The sequence below is a fragment of the Theobroma cacao genome, chromosome 9 (assembly GCF_053813885.1).
Source record: "Theobroma cacao isolate CCN51 chromosome 9, ASM5381388v1, whole genome shotgun sequence".
NCBI classification, from domain to species: Eukaryota; Viridiplantae; Streptophyta; class Magnoliopsida; order Malvales; family Malvaceae; genus Theobroma; species Theobroma cacao.
In genome coordinates this window covers 12,385,915-12,409,621 of record NC_142647.1, presented here as the reverse complement: position 1 = coordinate 12,409,621, position 23,707 = coordinate 12,385,915, and the positions used below count along the sequence as shown (strand labels likewise).

General features: G+C 33.5%; 1 non-coding gene and 1 pseudogene across 1 annotated transcript; one reads left to right on the top strand and one right to left on the bottom strand.

Moving 5' to 3' along the window:
* Positions 1 to 1,158: 1,158 nt before the first annotated feature.
* LOC108663235 (uncharacterized) lies at positions 1,159 to 2,646 on the bottom strand (annotated as a pseudogene).
* Positions 2,647 to 2,946: 300 nt separating this feature from the next.
* Positions 2,947 to 3,053, top strand: LOC148760728 (small nucleolar RNA R71). The gene has a single exon (XR_016028760.1). It is a non-coding gene; the product is annotated as a small nucleolar RNA R71 (small nucleolar RNA).
* Positions 3,054 to 23,707: the final 20,654 nt, after the last annotated feature.

Below are 23,707 nucleotides of genomic sequence, written 5' to 3'. Positions count from 1 at the left end.
AAACAAAGCTACTAAAAAAATAAACTAACAAAATTCTAAACCGCTCCCCCAAACTTGGAATAAACATTGTCCTCGATGTGATAAAAGAAAATAAAAGAAAAAGGACAAGAATACTCCCCTACTTTGAAGCTGCAGTTTGCATGTCCTCCGCATCGTCACCACCCATCATTTATTCTCAGCAACAAAGCATTCATCAATTATATATGCAGCAAACAAAAAGTCCATGAATTCAATAAATGGGTAACAAGAAATTAGCACTAATCTTTAAAATTTTTGGCACTTTAAGCATTAATCATGAGGAAGTCTGAAAAACCCATTAACAAACATGCACAATGGACTCATTTAAGGTGCAAAAATTATAAAATTTGCCATTAACACCAACCTCATCCTTTCTCTACACAAAATAATTGAAAACCAAATGTTTGGAGGAGTACTTACCTTAGGAGTGCAAGATTTCAAATGGAAAATAAAAAATAAAAAATAAAAAAAATCCAAGTAGAAAGAAAATGCAAAAAGTTCGAGTGAAAAAGAGAAAATAGAGGAAGGCAAGAGATTGGCAGGAGGAGGAAGAATGGGAGTGGGGATGGCGACCGAAGAAGAAAAAGAGTGAAAGAAGAAAAAAAATAATAGGATTTTCACTAGAAGCGTTACGCTTTAGGTTTGAGCATCGTGGCTCTCAGGGTTGAGCACCGCAGTGCTCAATCATTTTGCCTGGTCCACTTCATCCAGCGCCATGGCTCTCCCTTTGAGGGCCGTGGTGCTGAAACATTCTATTTCAGCTTATTTTTTTAACCTCATTCAAGGCCGCAACACTCAATTTGAGGGTCGCGGCTTTGACCCTTTTTTATTTTGATTTTTTTTTAAAACCAATTACCTACAAAAGGAAATATAAAAAAAAAAATAGATCACAAGAAATAAATTGATACTAACAAAACTTAAATAAAAGATGAAAATTAGTAAGGTTAAGGAGCTTGGGTTACCTCCCAAGAACGCGCTCGTTTATAGTCACTAGCTTGAGTATAGCACCCCCTTTTTCAGTTCTTCATCCTTGAAATATGGTCTAAGGCTCATCCCATTAACCATGATTGTTCCCGTATCCTTACTATAAATCTCGATTATTCCACAAGGATAAGCCTTTACTACTTTGAAAGGACCCCATCATCTTTCTTTGTGTTTCCATGGAAAAAGCTTGAAGTATGATCGAGAAAGCATCATTACTTGTTGTCCAATCTCGAAAGGACAATTAAATGGTGGTGGAGGATGCTTTGTTGCTGACTGCTTAGGTCTCATAGGCGGAGGTGGTGGCTTACTCTCAAAGATTGATGCTTGCTCACTTGTAGGTGGAGAAATAGGTTCACCTTTGCCTTTGTCAATTAACTTCACTCTATAACAACAATTTATAGAGCTAGGATGTTTATTTGCATTGAAAATATTAAACTCAACTACTTCTTCTCCAACTTTAAAAGTTATCTTGCCTTCCCTCACATCAATGATTACGCCTGCAGTAGCCAAGAATGGTCATCCCAAGATTAAAGGAATTTCCATATTTTCTTCCATCTCAAGCACAATGAAGTCCACTGGAATGTAAAGATGCCCAACTTTAACCAATACATCCTCAATAATCCCAACAGGGTACTTGATTGTTCTATCTGTTAATTGCAAAGAAACTGTGGTAGGTTGTATCTCGTTAAGTCCAAGTTTCTCAGCAATTGACAAAGGCATGATTGAAACACTTGCACCCAAATCACATAAAGCTTTAGTAAATTTAAATCTACCAATAGTACAAGAGATAGAAAAACTCCCTAGATCCTTAAGTTTTGGTGGAAGCTTGTTTTGAATTATTACGCTATACTCTTCAGTAAGTGCCACTGTTTCAAAATCTTCTAGTTTCTTTTTCTTGATTAAGATGTCTTTCAAGAATTTAACATAACTTGGCATGTTTTCTAAAGCTTCAGCAAAAGGGATATTTATGTGGAGCTTCTTGAAGACATTGAGAAATTTCTCAAATTATTTATCAAGCTTTTGCTTTTTCAACCTTTGTGGGAATGGTGGTGGAGGATAATTTGCTTCAGAATTCCCTTGATTTTTAGCTTGCCCATTATCTATCTTTTCGACTTCAACTTCTTTCTCAACAATTGCCTTGCAATCAGCTACATGTTCCTTTGAAGATTTAATTGATTTTCTACTCACCCCTTCAACTTCTTTGCCACTCCTAAAGGTAATTGCATTACAATGTTCCTTACCTTGAGGATTGACCTGTGTATCACTTAGTAAGGCACCTTGGGGTCTACTACTGATGGAGTTTGCAAGTTGTCCCACTTGGGTCTCAAGATTTCTCAAGGAAGGTCCATAGCTCTGAATTATGGCATCAGTTTTAGACGTATATTGCAAGATAAGTTCTTCCACTTGGGACTTCTTTTCAGGAATTGGTGGTCTAGATTGTTGTTGAAAACTAGAAGGCACGTTGGGGTTTAGATTAGAAGGCCCTGCATTGTTGTTCCATGAAAAGTTATGGTGGTTTCTCCAACCAGGATTGTATGTATTAGAATAAGGGTTATTATTCTGCTGCCTGTTGAAGTTCCCCACAAATTGGACTAATGTAGAATTGTATGAACATTGATCACTTGAATGACTATCTCCACCCATCTCACAAACTACAAATGTATTTTGACTGCATGAACTCCCAATGTGTCAAATTTCTTGGACAGTGTAGCCACTTACGCAGCTAAGTTGCCAATTACATTAATCTCATAGGCTCCAATAGCTTTTCTTGAACCTGACCTTTCTGAAAATCATTTATAATTATTTGAAGCCATATCTTCCAACAAATTATAAGCATTTGCAGCATTCTTACTCATCAATGCCCCTCTAGCTGCAGCATAAATTGTAGTTTTGATTGACCCAACCAACCCATTGTAGAATGTTTGAACTTGCAACCAATTAAGAATCCCATGATGTGAACATATTCTCAGTAGTTCATTAAACCTCTCCCAGGCTTCATACAAGGACTCACCATCAAATTGTGTAAATGAGGTGATATCAGTCCTCATTTTTGCAGTCTTTGCAGGTGGGAAGAACTTTGTGAGAAAGTTTTGAGCCAAGTTCTTCCATGTACTGATAGACCCACTGGGCAATGAATTAAGCTAGCTTTTTTCTTTATCCCTCAAAATCTAATAACATCATCAGTTACTCCATTGTATTTAAAGGTATCGCAAATCTCCAGAAAATTGACCAAATGAGAATTAGGATCATCACTAGGTAACCCACCAAACTGGATTGAACACTGAATCATCTAAATGTGAGCTGGTTTAATTTCGAAATTATTTGCATTGATGGAGGGTCTCCTAATGCTTTGGTGCAAACCTTACAATAGAGGAACAACATAATCTCGTAGTGCTCTATTTGCTTCGAGAACCAAATTAATGGCATTATTGCCATTGTTATCGTTATCCTCAGCCATTGTTTGATTTAAAGCCATTGGCAAATTCTCCCTTCGACGTCTTTTGAAAGTTCTTTCTATCTCAGGATCAAAAGGAACAAGATTCAAGTTGTCTTTTCTTTGCATACAATGACCAAAGATATCTACAAGCAAACAAAATCTAAAATTAAAACAAGAAAAATAAAATTTGAAGTAAAACCAAATTGCTTGGTACTAGTATTAGTAAAAATTTTAGAAACAATTCCTCGGCAACAGCACCAAAAGCTTGTCAGTTAAAATTCTACTACGCAAGTATACATATCGAATAGATAGTATATTAGTAAGCAGAGTATTGATCCCACAGAGAATTGATTTAAAATTTTAATAAGGACTAAAATTAGAACAATTTAATCTTATCCAAATACTCAAAATTAATTGATCGAATAACTAATTAACTAAAATTTAAACCAACAAGAAAAATAAAAAATAATAATAACTAAAGAAAATATCAAATCAAACAAGCCTAGGATAACAATATCCCTCACACTTCATCTAAATCTTACCTCTGTTCCTTAACTTATTTCAATGGGGTGAATTGCTAACCTAGAGTCCTAAATTATTTATAAGGGTCTCTCAACTTATCTTATAAAAATATCTATTTTAACCAAAACACTATATCCCTTTGTGAATTTGTCACGACCCGGTACTCCCCTCGAGCTTGTGACAACCTCCACGACGTCCCGATCGACACTCATTACACAAAATGTCAATCCGAAACCCCGCAAGGCTTTAATATCAGCTTCTCATTTCCCCTGTGAGTAACCGTTGCTGAATATCGTGTTCTAAAAGATTTTAAGCTGTTTCCAACTTAAAACAAATAAAATAATAATTTTCGTCTCACAGGGGTATTTTGATCATTTTTCCAAAAAATCTCAAAATCAGTTAAAAATGTAGTATATAAGTGGAAAACACATATTTCATAATCAAAAATAATTTTGGATGTCTAAAACATTCATTTAAAATGAAATTATGACTATTAGAATAAAATTAAAATATAGAATAAAATATTTAATTTTCTAGTAAAACAATATTTTTAGAACACTGTGTAAATAATTTTTACACCCTAAAAGTAAAATAAATTCATACATGTTGTAATACAGATAACCAAAGTATAAAATTTAATTTATAGTGACATGTGGGCCCACGAATGACTAAAAGTATCAAAAGAAATGAACCTACAGTTTTTGGATGTGGCAAGTCCAACTGTAGTCCTCGCCGATACCAGTTATCTACAATCTATTCTGAGCCTGAAATGGGTGGAAAGGAGGGTGGTGAGATTATAAAATCCCAATGAGTAAACAAATATCATTTAAAATATCTAAAGGCGAGTAAAATGAGACTATTAAAATATTTCATCAAACTGTAATTTATCATCTTTCAACTTATTTCAACCAAATGAAATCAATTTATTTAAATCAAGTAATCAGTATGGCTTATGAATTTCTTAAAAGCTTGGTTCATGCCAAAAATTATTATCATACTCAATTATTTGGGATACCTTGGTCGAGGGCTATCCCAACTAAGTCCACCAAGGCTATTAGAAAGCCATGTTTTATTTTGAAAACATAGTCGTTCCTTGGTGTTGGCCGAGTTTCCCTTCACGTGGTGGTTTAGCGTGAAGTGAACTCTAGAAGTTATACCTCGGGAGTTACCCTACTCGCCTTTTCAACCGAAGTAAAATATAACGGGGTTTACCGTGCCCCTCTAATAGGCTAGTCTACGAAAACCCGCCTACTGTAGTAAGCTAATAATTATCTCACCAATCAATAAAATTCAATAATATGATATGGAAATTATTGGAATTCATAGCCTTTCAAGGCTAAATACACATTTCATATATTTCAACACAAATATCAATTCAGCCATTCATGCAAATATTGTCATAAGCCATTCGATTCAAATCATAAATTTTACAACATAACAAGTGGTCTCCAATTACTCTATTTTTCAAAATCATTATTCAATTTCAAGACAATTTATAAAATCTTTTCATGTAAACACATTTTGTTTGTAAAACACAAAGATTTACCATTTAAACTCATTTTCATAAAATTTCACCAAAATCAATTAAAAACATACTTTAGATAATTAAAATGATAGTAAGGTTACTCACAGTACTAGGAGTTCGATGTACTCCTATTCTCGATCTTCGGGCACAATCTCTTTACCCTTGTTAGAGGGCTCACCACCTATACATCATACGTGATACGAATTTCAATAAATTGTGTCAATTTATCATAAACTATTTCAGGCTCTATAAATCAATATGAATGCACGAAATGTGATGCAAAATGTCCGAATAGCCATTTAAATACGGTATTCGACCTAATTCGCACTTTCTCGGTATAATTGGCTAAAACCTCCAATTTAACTCCAAATCAATTTCTGTCAAACCATGCTTTGTAAAATAATTATAATGTCATTCACATGCTCGATAGAATGCTTGTATATTTAGGAAGTTCGAGAAATCATTAAAAGATGATATTGCCCCTAATGGTATCATTAAGTCGATTAAGCCTCGAACTAGTTCAAATAGAAATTTTAAGGTGAAATTAAGAGTTTTACAGTTCAGGGACGACTCAAAATGGTAATTAGGGGTTCGAGGATCAATTCAGAGTCAAATCGAAATTTTTACTATCTAGGGGCAAAATTATAATTTTTCCACCCGCGGATAAAATTTGAGATTTTGAGAGAATTTAGATCACATTTGACAAATTGGGAAATGGTATGAGTATAAGGGATGAAAAATATGTCTATGGGTAATTTTTCAGTTTTTGGGATAAAAATGTAATTTTTCACTTTACGGGGGCAAAAGTGTAATTTTTAAAAATTTGCTCCACCAAAACTTTGGAAAAGTTTAGAAATTTCATGGAAGACATGGATAAGTGAAGAGGATTGAGTGGTAGAAAAAGAAAGTCAAAAAGATGGCTAGAAAAAATAAAATATTAAAATATTAAAAAGGTCAATAAAATAATAATATTTTATTAAGCCTATTAAAAGGCTTCAAAATTCCAGAATTCTTCATTGGGATGGTCATCCAAAACCAGCAGGAGAGAGAGAGAAATAAGAACAAACCCTAGAGTGAGAAAATTCAAAGAAAAAGTGTGATTTTTCAAGGAATTAAGTGTTTAAAGGTATGATTTTTCAAGCTTAGCTTAAGATTTATCATTTCCATGCATTTCCCATCATTTTCCAGGTTGAATCATGTGATTTGAGGATGAATTCAATTCTGAAAAAATGGGTTAGGAGAGAGAAACTTGTTAGATTAATTTGATTCTAAGTTATGTTAGTGTTTTAAGTTAGTTTAGCATATTTAGGAACAAAACAATAAGAAAAGAATTTATTTTCCTCCATTACCATTATTGGCTGAATTTTCTAGGGGAATATTGGCTGCTGATCTTGATGTTTATTTGAGGAATTATGATGAATAATGATAAATTATGAGCTTAGAAAAATAATGAGAATTTTCGGAGCAAAAATACGAATTTTTACCCACTAGGGGTATTTTTGTAATTTGCTATCGAGACTGATAATTTGCACCACATTGAGAAACATTAAGTCAATTTGGGTGCAATTGAGGTATAGAAACTGAAAAAAAATTAATTTGAGATTAAATTGGACGCATTAGTAATTTAATCAAGTAATAGGCTGAATTAGGTTAGCACCGCATTTAAGCTGTAGTCGGATAAGTTGCATGTCATATCATGCATATATATCGAGCCTGAATTGATTTTATAATGATCAAACATTGATGTGGTGAATTATGTATTGTACATTGTGGATAGGTGGTGAGCAAATTACACTGGTAAAAGTACAGAAATTGTGCTTGAAGATTGGGATTAGGAGTACATCGACTCCTAGAACTGTGAGTGGACAATTCATCGTCTTAAATATCTAGAGTAATTATACTTGTTTGATGCTTTTATTGAATGGTGAGCTTAAATTATAAAATATTATGTTTTCTAATTAAAATATTTTTTTAATAAAAATGAGATTTATACTGGTTTTGAAATCAAATATTGTTTTGGGAAATTTGAGTATATGGAGATTGTGTTGAAATTTATGATTTTATATATTATTGAAATTGTGGCTTATGACATTATGGTAGCATGATGGCTAAATTTTTGGGGTTAGCATGAAATATATGAACAGTTTTGGATTGGTCTCGGTAGACTGGATTAAATTTTATTCGCCATATTATGCTACTGGAAATTTTATGGTTCTTGTGGTATATTAAACGGTCACTGCAATGGTGGGGGTTTCCGTGAACTACCTATGAGAGGGGCACGGTAACTCAATTATATACTTACCTCCGGGGGGAGATGTTGGGTGAAGTATCTCCTGAGGTATGATTTGCGTGAACCTCACGTTCGGGCCACGACGTGAGAGTGAGACTCAGCCAACGCCAACGAACGGCTGTATGTCAGATGTGAAAGCATGTTTATGGGTATGGGTCATTGAATAGCCTTGGTGGTCTCAGTGGGATACCTTGACGAAGGTACCCACGAGAATGATTCTGGCAGGGGCCAAGTTTAAGAAATTCATAAGTCAGGAAATTTTGATGAAAAGAAATTATTTGGTATAGATTGAAACGAATTTTTTGTTATGAACATTATTGAGATATAACGTTTTTATATTGTCTCTATCTACTCGGCTTTAGATGCTTTTGATGGTAATTGTTTACTCACTGGGATTATTTAATCTCACCCCTCTTCCTATCCATTTTTCAAGCTCATGACAGTTTGTTGATAGTTGATTAAGACGAGAATTAATCTCGGGGTTGCATCATAGGAAGTAAGGGTTCGTAGCTCTACACCTTCTTGGTTAGTTGGGGGCCCACGTGTCACTGTAAACGAAATTTCATACTTTAATTATCTTTATTACTATATGAATAAATTTATTTTACTCTTACGCTACAAAAGTTATTTTAGGAAGACTTTGAAAATATTATGTTTTAAGAAAATAGAATATTTTATTTAATATTTTTATTATATTCAAATAGCTATAATTTTACTTTAAACGAATGTTTTAGACTTCAAAATTTAATTTAAATCATGAAATATGTGTTTCCACTTACATATTACATTTTTTTTTTGGATTTCAAAATTTCAAAAAAAAATGACGAAAATGCCCCTATGAGCTAGAAAATAATATTTTATTGTTTTGAGTTGAAAACAATTTATGTTTTCTTGAAATGCGAGATTTAATAACTGTCGCTCACCGGGGAGATGAGGAAGTTGATGCTAAGCCTTGCGGGGTTTCGATCGGCATTCAGGGTAATGATTGCTTATCGGGACGTCGCGGCGGTTATCACGAGCTCGATGGGAGTTTCGGGTCGTGACAATTAAGTTGGTATCAGAGCAAAGGGAAAGATAACCCTATTCTTGGGAACTCTCGTATATGATCTATGGCGAAGTATGACTCTCCGCCCAGGAGCTTGAAAGATGAGGGAAGGGACTGCTCCCGGTGCGTCCCGGAGTGAAGTGCACCTCTTGCCGAGTGCTCTGATAGGTACCATTTAATGCCATTATGCCCTGAGGGGTTGAGTCGAATTAAGTTGGTATCAGAGTATGGTTTAAAGATCAAAGATTTTGATTTTAAAGCTTTGGATTTTAAAGTTTTTAGTTTTAAACTTGTTTTAAGAAATCCACACTGACACTGCGTGTCCCCGAGTTAAGTTAAGTCAAATAGAATGCATGAGTCTGCATATAGAGACCTGTTTATTTACAGGGTGTATAAGAGATTAAGTGATTTTCGTTTGATTTCATATAAGTTTTGAAGTGTGTTGGATTACACTTAACATGTCTAGGGGGGACAGTGATTCTGATATTTCACAGAGTGTTAGTGAAGGACCAACAGATTTTACTGCTGAAAGCCGATGGTGTCCTAAACTTAATAATCTAGAAGGAGATCCATTTAGAGTACCTACTAATTGGGCTCCATCAGATTTGGGAATGAAAGTTAAAATAAGGGAAAGTCCTAGTGACAGTGAGACTGATGAGAGCGTTGATAGTAATGACGTAAATGAAGGCATGAGAAACTTTCTCTTAAAAGGAATCGAGGAATATGCCAAAGGGAGGAAGAAAATGAGGATAGCAGAAGAAGAATATTATAGTGGGAAAACATCGGCATCGGTCGTTAGACATTCTCCCCCAGGCTGTGGGAGCAATGTAAGTAAATGGCAAGAGAAGAAAAAGGGAAAACTTAAAACAGACTCGAAAAAGGATCAAGATGATAATGATCCTAAAGATGTTTAGTGCCTTGTTGAAGCTTGTAATAATGAATCCTTAGGCGTGTGATGAAGTGGTGATCTATTGAACCATATAGGAAGACTGTCCTAAGGTGGGACATAGGACATGAGGATTTTTGGAGATGCTTATAGAGGGAGATATAAATTGTAAAGTATGTTTTTTCCAAGTTTTAATTTATTTGAGAAATTGTCATGGTAAAGATATGTGAATATTAGTAATGAAATATACCCTATGGAATGACGGTGGCATATCACATAGATAATATGGATATGTTGGGGTCAGTATCCCGATCATGCATCTGTGATAGAAAATTTACTTTGCTAATTGTGGTATAGACTCAAAAAAGGAGCCAAGCCGTTGAGAATGACTAAGGCAGTAACTCCAAAAGTGAAAGATTTGTTTTAATTAAGTAGATTCCAACGACTACATTGAAATAAATTACCTTGTGGAGTATTAAGATCAATAATGTATTGATCAAAGTCAAATCTTAAGAAATAAAGAGGATGAGAGATTAATGAGAAAGAACATCAATGTTAAGTAACGAATTTGTGAATAAAGGATTACGACGGTGGCATAGAAAATGAGTACTATAAAGGATTACTAAGAGGATTTATAATTCTTGTATTAACTTAGTTAAATGAAAAGTGATTAAATGAAGCAACTCTTGTGGTAAACAGCGGAATAGTGGAGTTTATGTAGAGTCTTCTTTATAGTCAGTGACTGTAGCACCAATTATAGACAGGAGGCTACGTAGACTCTTTATCTTGGGAAACCACTTAGTATAATCCTAAATGACATAAAGACTCATGATCGAGAGGATTATTGCTGATCAAACTTCTAAAGGGTAGCAATAGATATAAGTGAAGTATTCAAGTTGAGTTGGAAATAAATATGAGGAGCAAATCAAGATTCCCTATAAAGGAGATAATAGAAGAAGTTGAGCATCGAATAAAAGATAATACCCCGCCTTTTCTTTGAGTTCATAAGTGAAATTTTGAGGACAAAATTTTATTTTAAGGGGGGTAGTGTTGACAAACCCTGCTTTGTAAAATAATTATAATGTCATTCACATGCTTGATAGAATGTTTGTATATTTAGGAAGTTCGAGAAATCGTTAAAAGACGATATTGCCCCTAATGGTATCATTAAGTCGATTAAGCCTCGAACTAGTTCAAATAGGAATTTTAATGTGAAATTAAGAGTTTCACAGTTCAGGGATGACTCAAAATGGTAATTAGGAGTTCGAGGATCAATTCGGAGTCAAACCGAAATTTTCACTATCTAGGGGCAATATTATAATTTTTCCACTCGCGGACAAAATTTGAGATTTTGAGAGAATTTAGATCACATTTGACAAATTGGAGAATGGTATGAGTATAAGGGATGAAAAATATGTCTATGGGCAATTTTTCAGTTTTTTGGGTAAAAATGTAATTTTTCACTTTATGGGGGCAAAAGTGTAATTTTTAAAAATTTGCTCCACCAAAACCTTGGAAAAGTATAGAAATTTCATGGAAGACATGGATAAGTGAATAGGATTGAGTGGTTGAAAAAGAAAGTCAAAAAGATGGCTAGAAAAAAATAAAATAATAAAATATTCAAAAAGTAAATAAAATAATAATATTTTATTAAGCCTATTAAAAGGCTTGAAAATTCCAGAATTCTTCATTGGGATGGTCAGCCAAAACCAGCAGGAGAGAGAGAGAAATAAGAACAAACCCTAGAGTGAGAAAATTCAAAGAAAAAGTTTGATTTTTCAAGAAATCAAGTGTTTAAAGGTATGATTTTTCAAGCTTAGCTTAAGATTTATCATTTCCATGCATTTCCCATCATTTTCCATGGTTGAATCATGTGATTTGAGGATGAATTCAATTCTGAAAAAATGGGTTAGGAGAGAGAAACTTGTTAGATTAATTTGATTCTAAGTTATGTTAGTGTTTTAAGTTAGTTTAGCATATTTAGGAACAAAACAACAAGAAAAGAATTTATTTTCCTCCATTACCATTATTGGCTGAATTTTTTGGGGGAATATTGGTTGCTGATCTTGATGTTTATTTGAGGAATTATGATGAATAATGATAAATTATGAGCCTAGAAAAATAATGGGAATTTTCGGAGTAAAAATATGAATTTTTACTCACTAGGGGTATTTTCGTAATTTGCTATCGAGACTGATAATTTGCACCACACTGAGGAACATTAAGTCAATTTGGGTGCAATTGAGGTCTAGAAACTGAAAAAAAAATTAATTTGAGATTAAATTGGACGCGTTAGTAATTTAATCGGGTAATAGGTCGAATTAGGTCAACACCGCATTTAAGCGGTAGTTGGATAAGTTGCATGTCATATTATGCAAATATATTGAGTTTGAATTGATTTTATAATGATCAAGCATTGATGTGGTGAATTATGTATTGTACATTGTGGATAGGTGATGAGCAAATTACACTGGTAAAAGTACAGAAATTGTGCTTGAAGATTAGGATTAGGAGTACATTGACTCCTAGAACTGTGAGTGGACAATTTATCGTCTTAAATATCTAGAGTAATTATACTTGTTTGATGCTTTTATTGAATAGTGAGCTTAAATTATAAAATATTATGTTTTCTAATTAAAATGTTTTTTTAATAAAAATGAGATTTATATTGGTTTTGAAATCAAATATTGTTTTGGGAAAATTGAGTATATGGAGACTGTGTTGAAATTTATGATTTTATATATTATTGAAATTGTGGCTTATGACACTATGGTAGCATGATGGCTAAATTTTTGGGGTTGGCATGAAATATATGAACAGTTTTGGATTGGTCTCGGTAGACTGGATTAAATTTTATTCGCCATATTATGCTATTGGAAATTTTATGGGTCTGGTGGTATATTAAACGGTCACTGCAGTGGTGGGGGTTTTCGTGGACTACCTATGAGAGGGGCACGGTAACTCAATTATATACTTACCTCCGGGGGGAGATGTTGGGTGAAGTATCTCCTGAGGTATGATTTGAGTGCACCTCACGTTCGGGCCACGACGTGAGAGTGAGACTCAGCCAACGCCAAGGAATGACTATGTGTCAGATGTGAAAACATGTTTATGGGTATGGGTCATTGAATAGCCTTGACGGTCTCAGTGGGATACCTTGACGAAGGTCCCCGCGAGAATGATTCTGGCAGGGGCCAAGTTTAAGAAATTCATAAGCCAGGAAATTTTGATGAAAAGAAATTATTTGGTATAGATTGAAACGAATTTTTTGTTATGAACATTATTGAGATATAACGTTTTTATATTGTCTCTATCTACTCGGCTTTAGATGCTTTTGATGGTAATTGTTTACTCACTAGGATTATTTAATCTCACCCCTCTTCCTATCCATTTTTCAGGCTCATGACAGTTTGTTGATAGTTGATTAAGACGAGAATTAATCTCGAAGTTGCATCATAGGAAGTAAGGGTTCGTAGCTCTACACCTTCTTGGTTAGTTGGGGGCCCACGTTTCACTGTAAACGAAATTTCGTACTTTGATTATCTTTATTACTATATGAATAAATTTATTTTACTCTTACGCTATAAAAGTTATTTTAGGAAGACTTTGAAAATATTGTGTTTTAAGAAAATAGAATATTTTATTTAATGTTTTTATTATATTCAAATAGCTATAATTTTACTTTAAACGAATGTTTTAGACTTCAAAATTTAATTTAAATCATGAAATATGTGTTTCCACTTACATATTATATTTTTTTTCGGATTTCGAAATTTCAAAAATAAAATGACGAAAATGCCCTTGTGAGCTAGAAAATAATATTTTATTGTTTTGAGTTGGAAACAACTTATGTTTTCTTGAAATGCGAGATTTAATAACTGTCGCTCACCGGGGAGATGCGGAAGTTGATGCTAAGCCTTGCGGGGTTTCGATCGACATTCGGGGTAATGAGTGCTTATCGGGACGTCGCGGCAGTTGTCACGGGCTCGATGAGAGTTTCGGGTCGTGACAATTTCTTTCACTTTCTACACTCCAATTATACCTAAATTACCTCAGTGACTACGAATGAGATTCAATTTATCAGTCCCGGGTCAATAATCACACATTTCTATACATTAGGTAAAAATTCAGATTTTCACACCAAAATTTCCCATTTAATTTCTAGCCTCACCAAATATCAAATATCACCAAAATATCATGAAATATCATCAATTTCAGCCACAATATCCTCTCTAGGAAATTTGGCCATTGATGGTTGATGAGGAAAATGAATTCTTTTCTTGTTGTTTTGTTTCTAAATATGCTAAACTAACTAAAAACACTAACATAACTTAAAATCAAATCAATCTAACATCTTTCTCTCTCCATACCCATTTTGACCAGCCATGAATTCACGATGAAAACATGAAATCTAACCATGAAAAATAAGGAGAAATGCATGGGAAAGGTAGATCACAAGTCAAAATCAAGAAATTTTACCTTTGATTGCTTGATTCCTTGAAATCCACCAATTTTCCTTTGAATTTTCCCACATAGGGTTCTTTTTTTTCTTTTCTCCCTTTGTTCTTCCTTTGCTCTTGGTTTGGCTGGCCATATGAAGAGAAAATGGGCTGATTTGTGTTAATTTATAAGCCAAATATTTAATGGTTATAAATATGCCATGTGTCACCATTTCATTGGTCCATTTTTTTTCTTAACTATTAAGCTTTCTCTTTCCACCATATAAATTCCTTCAATTATCCATGATAATATTGGATAAAATCCATATGCTGGACAAGTGTTCTGGTGGTGAAAAATTACTGTTTTGCCCTTAGAGTGGCTAAATTACCATTTTACCCCTATGCTTCAAAAAATATCGAGATTACAAATTTTCACTTCTCAACCTCAAATCATACTCCAATAAGTCAAATATGATCAAAATCTTTCAAAAAAATTTCCCATTTTGTCCTCGAGTGACAAAATTACCATTTTGCCCCTAGATAGTGAAATTTTCGGTTTGACTCCAAATTGATCCTCGAATCCCAAATCACCATTCTAAGTCATTCTGGAACTTTAAAATTTCAATTTCACCCTAAAATTTCTATTTGATCTAGTTCGAGGCTTAAATCAACTTTGTTGTACCTCTAGGTACAATACCGACTTTTGTAAATTCTTCGGGACTCTCCTAGCATGCAAACATGCTATCCATCACATGTATGTCATGACAAGTATTTTATAAGGTCGGGCTTTACAGATTTGAAATTAAAATGGATTCATTAAGTTCAGGCTCTAATCTGATTATATATGGCCTATAGATATATCCCTAGCCTATACGCAAATCAATTACTATGATCATATGCTCTCCCAATTTTAGTCTACTCTAAACTCCCTTTACCACGTTTGTTTAGGTTCCTAGATCAATTTAATTGGTGGCCAAGCAATTAAAAGCATTAAGAACAAATTGGAATAAACAATTCAAATCCCATTAAAAATAAGTAAGAAAGAGATTAAAAACTTAGATTACATATGAGTTCAATTGTAGTCCTAAAAAAAGAAAATTAGCTACTCATAATTGCAAAATAAAATAACATTGTATAAAATTCAACCATTGAAAGTAACAAGAACAATAAATCCAAGGAAGAAAACAAAACAATATTTGCCAACCTTGATCTCTAAGTTTCAGCTCAACTTCTAGCTTCTTGAATCTCTCAAAAGTTGTCTCATCTAATGTTGTTAAACATATCCTATTTATACTAATAGCTTAACCTAAAGTTCTTTAAGCTGACCTAGGGTTTAATTGGGCTTAAAAGTGTAATGAGAGGCCCAAAAAATCAATTGTCAATCTTTACAAATTTTCATTCCCGGTGTAGTACATTCAGCTATTTTCCGACATGATTTTCTCTATCTTTAAAGTAGAAATGGGTAAAGTGATCTTCATGAAAGTTGTAGCTCTGTCGCTTAGCTTTCCAATGGTTTAAGAATCATATCATTTGAAGTTTTGCATCTCGAGTTATGACCAAAATACTGAAGCATATGAGAGCAAAGTTTCAAGTCTTTCAGCATCTCACTTTTCAAAATTAAGCCAAATTCTTTTATTCTTACGAAAAATATAAAAACTAATAAATAACAATCAAATTAAAAAGAATAACATAAAATTAAAATAACTCACTTAAAAATAAACTAATTATAAAAATGACTAAAAATAAGTAAATTATAATTGAAAATTGAGGACTTAGCTAATATTTAATAACATAATTGGAATAAAATAATTCTATAAAATAGAATTATCAGCAACACTTACTGAAATTGTTAATATTATTCTAAAAGCAATATATGCATTTGAAAAAAAAATTGAGTCTTCTTATATGTCAAACCCTATTCTATAAAATAATTACGACATCATTTACATGCTCAATAGAATGTTTGCATATTTAGGAAGTTCAAGAAATCGTTAAAAAACAATATTGCCCTTAATGGTACCATTAAGTCGATTAAGCCTCGAACTACTTCAAATAGGAATTTTAAGGTGAAATTAAGAATTTCACAATCTAGGGATGACTCAAAATGGTGATTTGGATTTCGATGATCAATTTGGAGTCAAACCGAAATTTTTACTATCTAGGGGCGAAATGGTCATTTGCCACCTAGGGACAAAATGAAAATTTTAGAAAAGATATTTTTGGCCCCATTTGACTTATTGGAGTGTGATTTGAGTATTTGAGTATGATTTGAGGTTTAGAAGTCAAAAATTTTAATTTTCGGTATAATTTGGAGTATAAGGGTAAAATGGTAATTTTACCGCTCTAGGGGCAAAATTGTAATTTTCCACCACCAGGACATTTTTCCATCACATGGTCTTCCCTTATCCTCATTTTGACCTTTAACTAATCATGTGGTGGAGATAAAAAGTTTAAAATGTTTAAAGTTTTAAAAATGGACCAACGGAAACATGCCACGTGTCAAGTAAAGATATTTTATTATTTTCTATTAAAATCAGCCCATATTTATCCCATTCTTCTTCTCCATATTCTGCCAAGACAAAAGGAAAGAAAGGAAAAACAAGAACAAAACCTAGGTGGAGGATTTCAAAAGAAAAAGTGTGGAAAATCAAGGAAAACAAGTGAAAAAGGTAGGATTTTTCAATTTAAACTTGAAATCTATTTTCCTTAAGGCATTTCTCCTTATTTTCCATGGTTAAATTACATGTTTTCATGATGAATTCATGGCTGGTCAAAATGGGTAAGGAGAGAGAAAGATGTTGGATTGATTTGATTTTAAGATATGTTAGTGTTTTTAGTTAGTTTAGCATATTTAGAAATAAAACAACAAGAAGAGAATCCATTTTTCCCATAAATCATCATTGGCCGAATCTTCCTTGATGTGTGTGGGTGATGGATTATTATTATTTCAAGAGAAATGGCTTAGAAAATAATGAATAATGGTGAGAAAATTAAGTAGGAAAAATCACGGTGTTAGTGCACTATAATGGCCGAATTTTTTCATGAAGAAATGGGAGGGTTTTGATGCTGAAATTGGTGTTATTGGAATTGTATTTAGAGAATTGAAATATTAGAAATGAAATGGAGCAATTTGGAGCCAATCGGACACAATTGTCATTTAATAAGGTAATAGACTGAATTAGGTCAGTACCGCATTGAAGCGGTAGTCGGATAAGTTGCACATCATATCATGCATATACACCGAGCCTGAATTGATTTTATAATGGTCAAGCATTAATGTGGTGAATTATGTATTGTACATTGTGGATAGGTGGTGAGCAAATTACACTGGTAAAGTACAGAGATTGTGCTTAAAGACTGGGATTAGGAGTACATCGACTCCTAGAACTGTGAGTGGATAATTTATCGTCTTAAATATCTAGAGTAATTATACTTGTTTGATGCTTTTATTGAATGGTGAGTTTAAATTATAAAATATTATGTTTTCCAATTAAAATGTTTTTTTAATAAAAATGAGATTTATACTGGTTTTGAAATCAAATATTGTTTTGGGAAAATTGAGTATATGGAGACTGTGTTGAATTTATGACTTTATATGTTATTGAAATTGTGGCTTATGACACTATGGTAGCATGATGGCTAAATTTTTCGGGTTGGCATGAAATATATGAACAATTTTGGATTGGTCTCAGTAGATTGGATTAAATTTTATTCGCCATATTATGCTACTGAAAATTTTATGGGTTTGGTGGTATATTACACGATCACTGCAGTGGTGGGGGTTTTCGTGGACTGCCTATGAGAGAGGCATGGTAACCCAATTATATAATTACCTCCGAGGGGAGATGTTGGATGAAGTATCTCCTGAGGTAAGATTTGAGTGCACCTCACGTTCGGGCCACCACGTGAGAGTGAGACTCAGCCAACGCCAAGGAACGACTGTGTGTCAGATGCGAAAACATGTTTATGGGTATGGGACATTTAACAGCCTTGGCGGTCTCAGTGGGATACCTTGACGAAGGTACTTGCGAGAATGATTCTGGCAGGGGTCAAGTTTAAGAAACTCATAAGTCAGGAAAATTTTGATGAAAAGAAATTGTTTAGTATAGATTGAAACGGATTTTTCGTTATGAACATTATTGAAATATAACGTTTTTATATTGTCTCCATCTACTCGGCTTTAAATGCTTTTGATGGTAATTGTTTACTCACTGAGATTATGTAATCTCACCCCTCTTCCTATCTATTTTTCAGGCTCAGGACAGTTTGTTGATAGTTGATTAAGATGAGAATTAATCTCGAAGTTGCATCCTAGAAAGAAAGGGTTCGTAGCCCTAAACCTTCTTGGTCAGTTGGGGGCCCACGTGTCACTGTAAAAGTAATTTTATACTTCAATTATCTGATTTAAAGTATGTATGAACATATTTAGCTTTTACATCATGTTTTTGGCGGGTTTCGATATTTTGAAAAAAAAATGACAAAAATGCCCTTGTGAGCCAAAAAATAATATTTTATTATTTTGATTTGAAAACGACTTATGATTTCTTGAAATACGAGATTTAATAACTGTCGCTCACTGGGGAGATACGAAAGCTGATGCTAAGCCTTGCGGGGTTTCGATCGGCATTCGAGGTAATGAGTGCCTATCGAGACGTTGCAGCGATTGTCACGAGTTCGATGGGAGTTCCGTGTCGTGACATTATATGATTAAGTATGTTAATTGGATTGTTTTTGAAATACCCCATACTTTGATATGGTGATAAATAAAGTTGATCGAATGGAAATTGAGGTCAATTAAAATGTTTAGAAGTGATAAAAGACGAAAGGAGTAGTTTAGGATAAAATATTTCGCAAATGAGAAAATAATAATAAAATAATAATAATTTTATCGGAGGAGAATTTGTTAGATAAAAGGCGATTTGGAAGTCAAGTAAGGCATAATAAGGTATTTTGGGTACCAAGGAGACAAGATAAAATTTTTAGAATAAAATAATATTTTATTAATAAAATAATATTAAAATATTAATATTTAGTCGGATATCGAAGTCCATCAATAAGAAGGATCATATGGTTGATCCAAGTGGTGGAGAAGATGACAAGCCCGACTCTATAAAAATATTTATCATGACATACATGTGATGGATAGCATGTTTGTAAAGCCCAACCTTATAAAATACTATTCATGACATACATGTGATTATAGCATGATTGCATGCTAGGAGAGTCCCGAAAAATTTACAAAAGTCGGTATTGTACCTAGAGGTACAACAAAGTTTATTTAATCCTCGAACTAGATCAAATAGGAATTTTAAGGTGAGATTAAGAGTTTCACAGTTCATGGATGACTTAAAATGGTAATTTGGAGTTTGAGGATCAATTTGGAGTCAAATCGAAATTTTCACTAACTAGGGACAAAATGGTCATTTGCCACCTGGAGACAAAATGGGAATTTTAGAAAAGATTTTTTGACCCCATTTGACTTATTGGAGTATAATTTCCCTTATTGGAGTATGATTTGAGGTTTAGAAGTCAAAAATTTTAATTTCGGTATAATTTGGAGTAAAAGAGTAAAATGGTAATTTTTCCACCTCAAGGGCATAATTGTAATTTTCCACCACCAGGATATTTTTCCAGCACATGGTCTTCCTTTATCTTCATCTTTGACCCTTGACTAATCATGTGGTGGAGATAAAATGTTTAAATTTTTAAAATTTTAAAAACGGACCAATGACATGATGCCACGTGTCATGTCTTTATTAATTTATTATTTTCCTTTTTAAAAGGCACAAAAAATCAGCTCATCTTCCACCCTATGGCCGGCCAAACCAGCAAGAAGAGAGAGAAAACAAAAACAAAAACCTAGAGAGAGAAAATCAAAGAAAAAGTGTGAATTTTCAAGGAAATTAAGTGAAAAAGGTGAGATTTTTCTATTAAGCTTGAGTTTTCTTATTCCCAAGCATTTCTCTTTATTTTCCATGATTAAATTATATGTTTTCATGATGAATTCAATTCTGAAAAAATGGGTTAGGAGAGAGAAAGTTGTTGGATTTATTTGATTTTAATTTATGTTAGTGTTTTTAGTTAGTTTAGCATATTTAGAAACAAAACAACAAGAAAAGAATTTATTTTCTCCCCCAACCATTAATGGCTGAATTTACCATGTAGTGAGTGAGGATGAGTTTGATTTTATTCTAGGAGAATTGGTTAAGGAATAATGAATTATGAGCCTAGAAAAATAATAGGAATTTTCAGAGCAAAAATATGAATTTTTACCCACTAGGGGTATTTTCGTAATTTACTATCGAGACTGATAATTTGCACCACACTAAGGGACATTAAGTTAATTTGGGTGCAATTGAGGTATAGAAACTGAAAAGAATTAAATTGGAGTTTAAACGGATACGTTAGGAATTTAATCGGGTGATAAGACGAATTAGGCCAATACTGAGTTTAGATAGTTACCAGTGCATTTTTGCATTCCATATCATGCATTGGTAGTCTAAATTAGTTTAATTTTGATTTAGTACCAACTTGGTGAAATTCTCGATTTTGTACTGTGTCAAGGTGGTGAGTCCTCCGATAAAGGCAAGGAAATTGCATTCGAGGACCAGTAGACAGAGTGCTTCAAAAGTATGCATTCTAGACATTGTGAGTAAACTTACTGTCATTTTAATTATCTATGGTGGTTTTTAGATGCTTCATGAATTCTATGGAAAAAGGAATTTAAAAAGGTAAATTTTCATGTTTTATGAATAAATGAGTTTCAATGAAATTAATTTATAAATTATTTTGGAATTAATAATGATTTTGAAAAATAGAGTACACGGAGACCGTTAATTGTGGCAATTTGATTGTTTAAATTGACTGGCTTATGATAAATCGAGCATGATTGGCTAGTTGGCAATTGTATTGAAATGCGAATTGTTTGGTTGCCTTGAAAAACTGCGAATTACAAAATTGCCATATCATGTTATTGAGTTTTATTATATGGTGGATTATATATTAATTAATCACTGCAGTAGGGGGTTTCTATGGACCAGCCTTTTAGAGGGGCACGGTAAACCCCATTATATTCTTACCTCGAACGGAGAGGCGCGTAAGGTATCTCCTGGGGTAAAGTTTAGGGTTCACTTCACGCTAAACCACCACGTGAGGGGGAACTCAGCCAACGCCAAGGAACGGCTATGTTTTCAAAACAAAAACATGATTTATGTGAAATGTGAATTTTAATAGCCTTGGCGGTCTCGGTAGGATGCCTCGGCCAAGGTGTCCCCGAGAATGGATTTATGGCACAAGCCTAGATTTTTATGAGATTCATAAGCCTCTTTACGTGTTTTGAACAAAATGTGTTCTAATGCTATAACCCAGTTTATGATGATTTACTTTATTATCTCCATGTACTCAACTCTAGATGTTTATGATGATGTTTGTTTACTCATTGAGATTTTATAATCTCACCACCCTCCTTTCCACCCATTTCAGGTTCAGTATAGACTGTAAATAGCTGATCTCATCGAGGACTACAGTGGGATCTGCATTTTCCAAACCGTAGGTTCACAGTCCTTTTTACTTTTGTTTATTCAAGGGCACTCTTGTTATTGTAAATTAAATTAAATATTTTGACTTACTGTATTTAAGTATGTATAAATTTATTTAGCTTTTACGCTATAAAAATTATTCACGTATAACTCTATAAATATTGTTTTATAAGAAAATAGAATATTTTGCTTAATATTTCTTTTATTTTCTTATTATATTCAAATAACCATAATTTCGTTTTAAATGAAGATTTTAGACTTTTAAACTCATTTTGAATATGAATTATGTGTTTTGTACTTGTATATTACGTTTTAGCCAATTTAGAAATTTTTGAGAAAAATGACCAAAATACCCCTGTGAGACGAAAAATTAATATTTTATTTGTTTAAAGTTGAAAACAGCTTAAAATCTTTTAGAACACGATATTTGACAATGGTTGCTCACAAGGGAACAGAGAAACTGATAGTAAAGCCTTGCAGGGTTTCGGGTTGACATTCCGGGCAATAAGTGTCTACCGGGACATCGCGGCGGTTGTCACGGGCTCAAGGGGAGTACCGGATCGTGACAATGTTTGCATGCTAAGAGAGTCTCGAAAAACTTACAAAAGTCGGTGTTGTACCTAGACGTACAACAAAGTTGATTTAAGCCTTGAACTAGATCAAATAGAGAATGTACGATGAAATTAAGAATTTTAAAGTCCCAGAATAGTTTAATATGGTGATTCGGAGTTCGATGATCAATTTGGAGTCAAATCAAAATTTTCGCTATCTAGGGGCAAAATGGTCATTTGTCACCTGGGGACAAAATGAAAATTTTAGAAAAGATTTTTTTTGGCCCCATTTGAATTATTGGAGTATAATTTGACTTATTGGAGTCAGATTTGAGGTTTAAAAATGAAAAATTTTAATTTCAGTATAATTTGGAGTAAAAGGGTAAAATGGTAATTTTGTCACCCCAGGGGCAAAATTGTAATTTTTCACCACTAGGATATTTTTCCAGCACATGGTCTTCCTTTATCCTCATTTTGACCATTGACTAATTATGTGTTGTAAATTTATGGTTTGAATTGAATGGCTTATGGTGATATTGGCATGAATGGCTAAATTGGAAATTGTGCTGAAATTATATGAACTGTTTGTTTTGCCTTGACAGGCTGGGTAGTAATATAATTGCCATGTCATGCTGTCGAAACTTTTATTGAATTGGTGGGTTATCGATTAGCTTACTACAGTGGGCGGGTTTCTGTGGATCAGCCTATTAGAGGGGCACGGTAAACCCCGTTATACTTACCTCGATACGAGAAGCGTGGAGGGTATCTCATGAGGTAAAGTTTTAAAGTTCACTACACGCTAAACCACTACGTGAGGGTGAACTCAACCAACGCCAAGGAACGACTATGCTTTTAAAGGTAAAAATGTGTTTTATGCGTATATGAACTTTTCTTTAACAACCTTGGCGAACTCGGTTGGATGCCCCGGCCAAGGTATCCTCGAGAATAAGTTTTGGCACGAGCCAAATTTTTAAGAAATTCATAAGCCATGTTGATTATTTGAGTTAAATGAATTTCTTCTGTTTAGTTGAAATGAGTTTGAAACGTTATGAATCATAGTATGATGAACTATTTTAAGTTGTCTCCATTTACTCAGCTTTAGATATTTTAGATGATGTTTGTTTACTCACTGAGTTTATATAAACTCACCACCCTCCTTTTCACCCATTTCAAGCTCAGGATAGTCTGTAGATAGCTGATTTCGTCGAGGGCTACAGTTGGATTTGCATCCTTAAAAACCGTAGGTTCGCAACCTTCGTTACTTTTAGTCATTTGGGAGCCCACATGTCATTGTAAATTAAATTACACACTCTGGCTCACTGTGTTACTGTATGTACAAATTTATTTTGCTTTTACGCTACAAAAATTATTTACGGATATCTCTATAAATATTGTTTCATAAGAAAATATAATATTTTATTTAATATTTTTATTTTATTCTAATAGCTATCATTTCACTTTAAATGAATGTT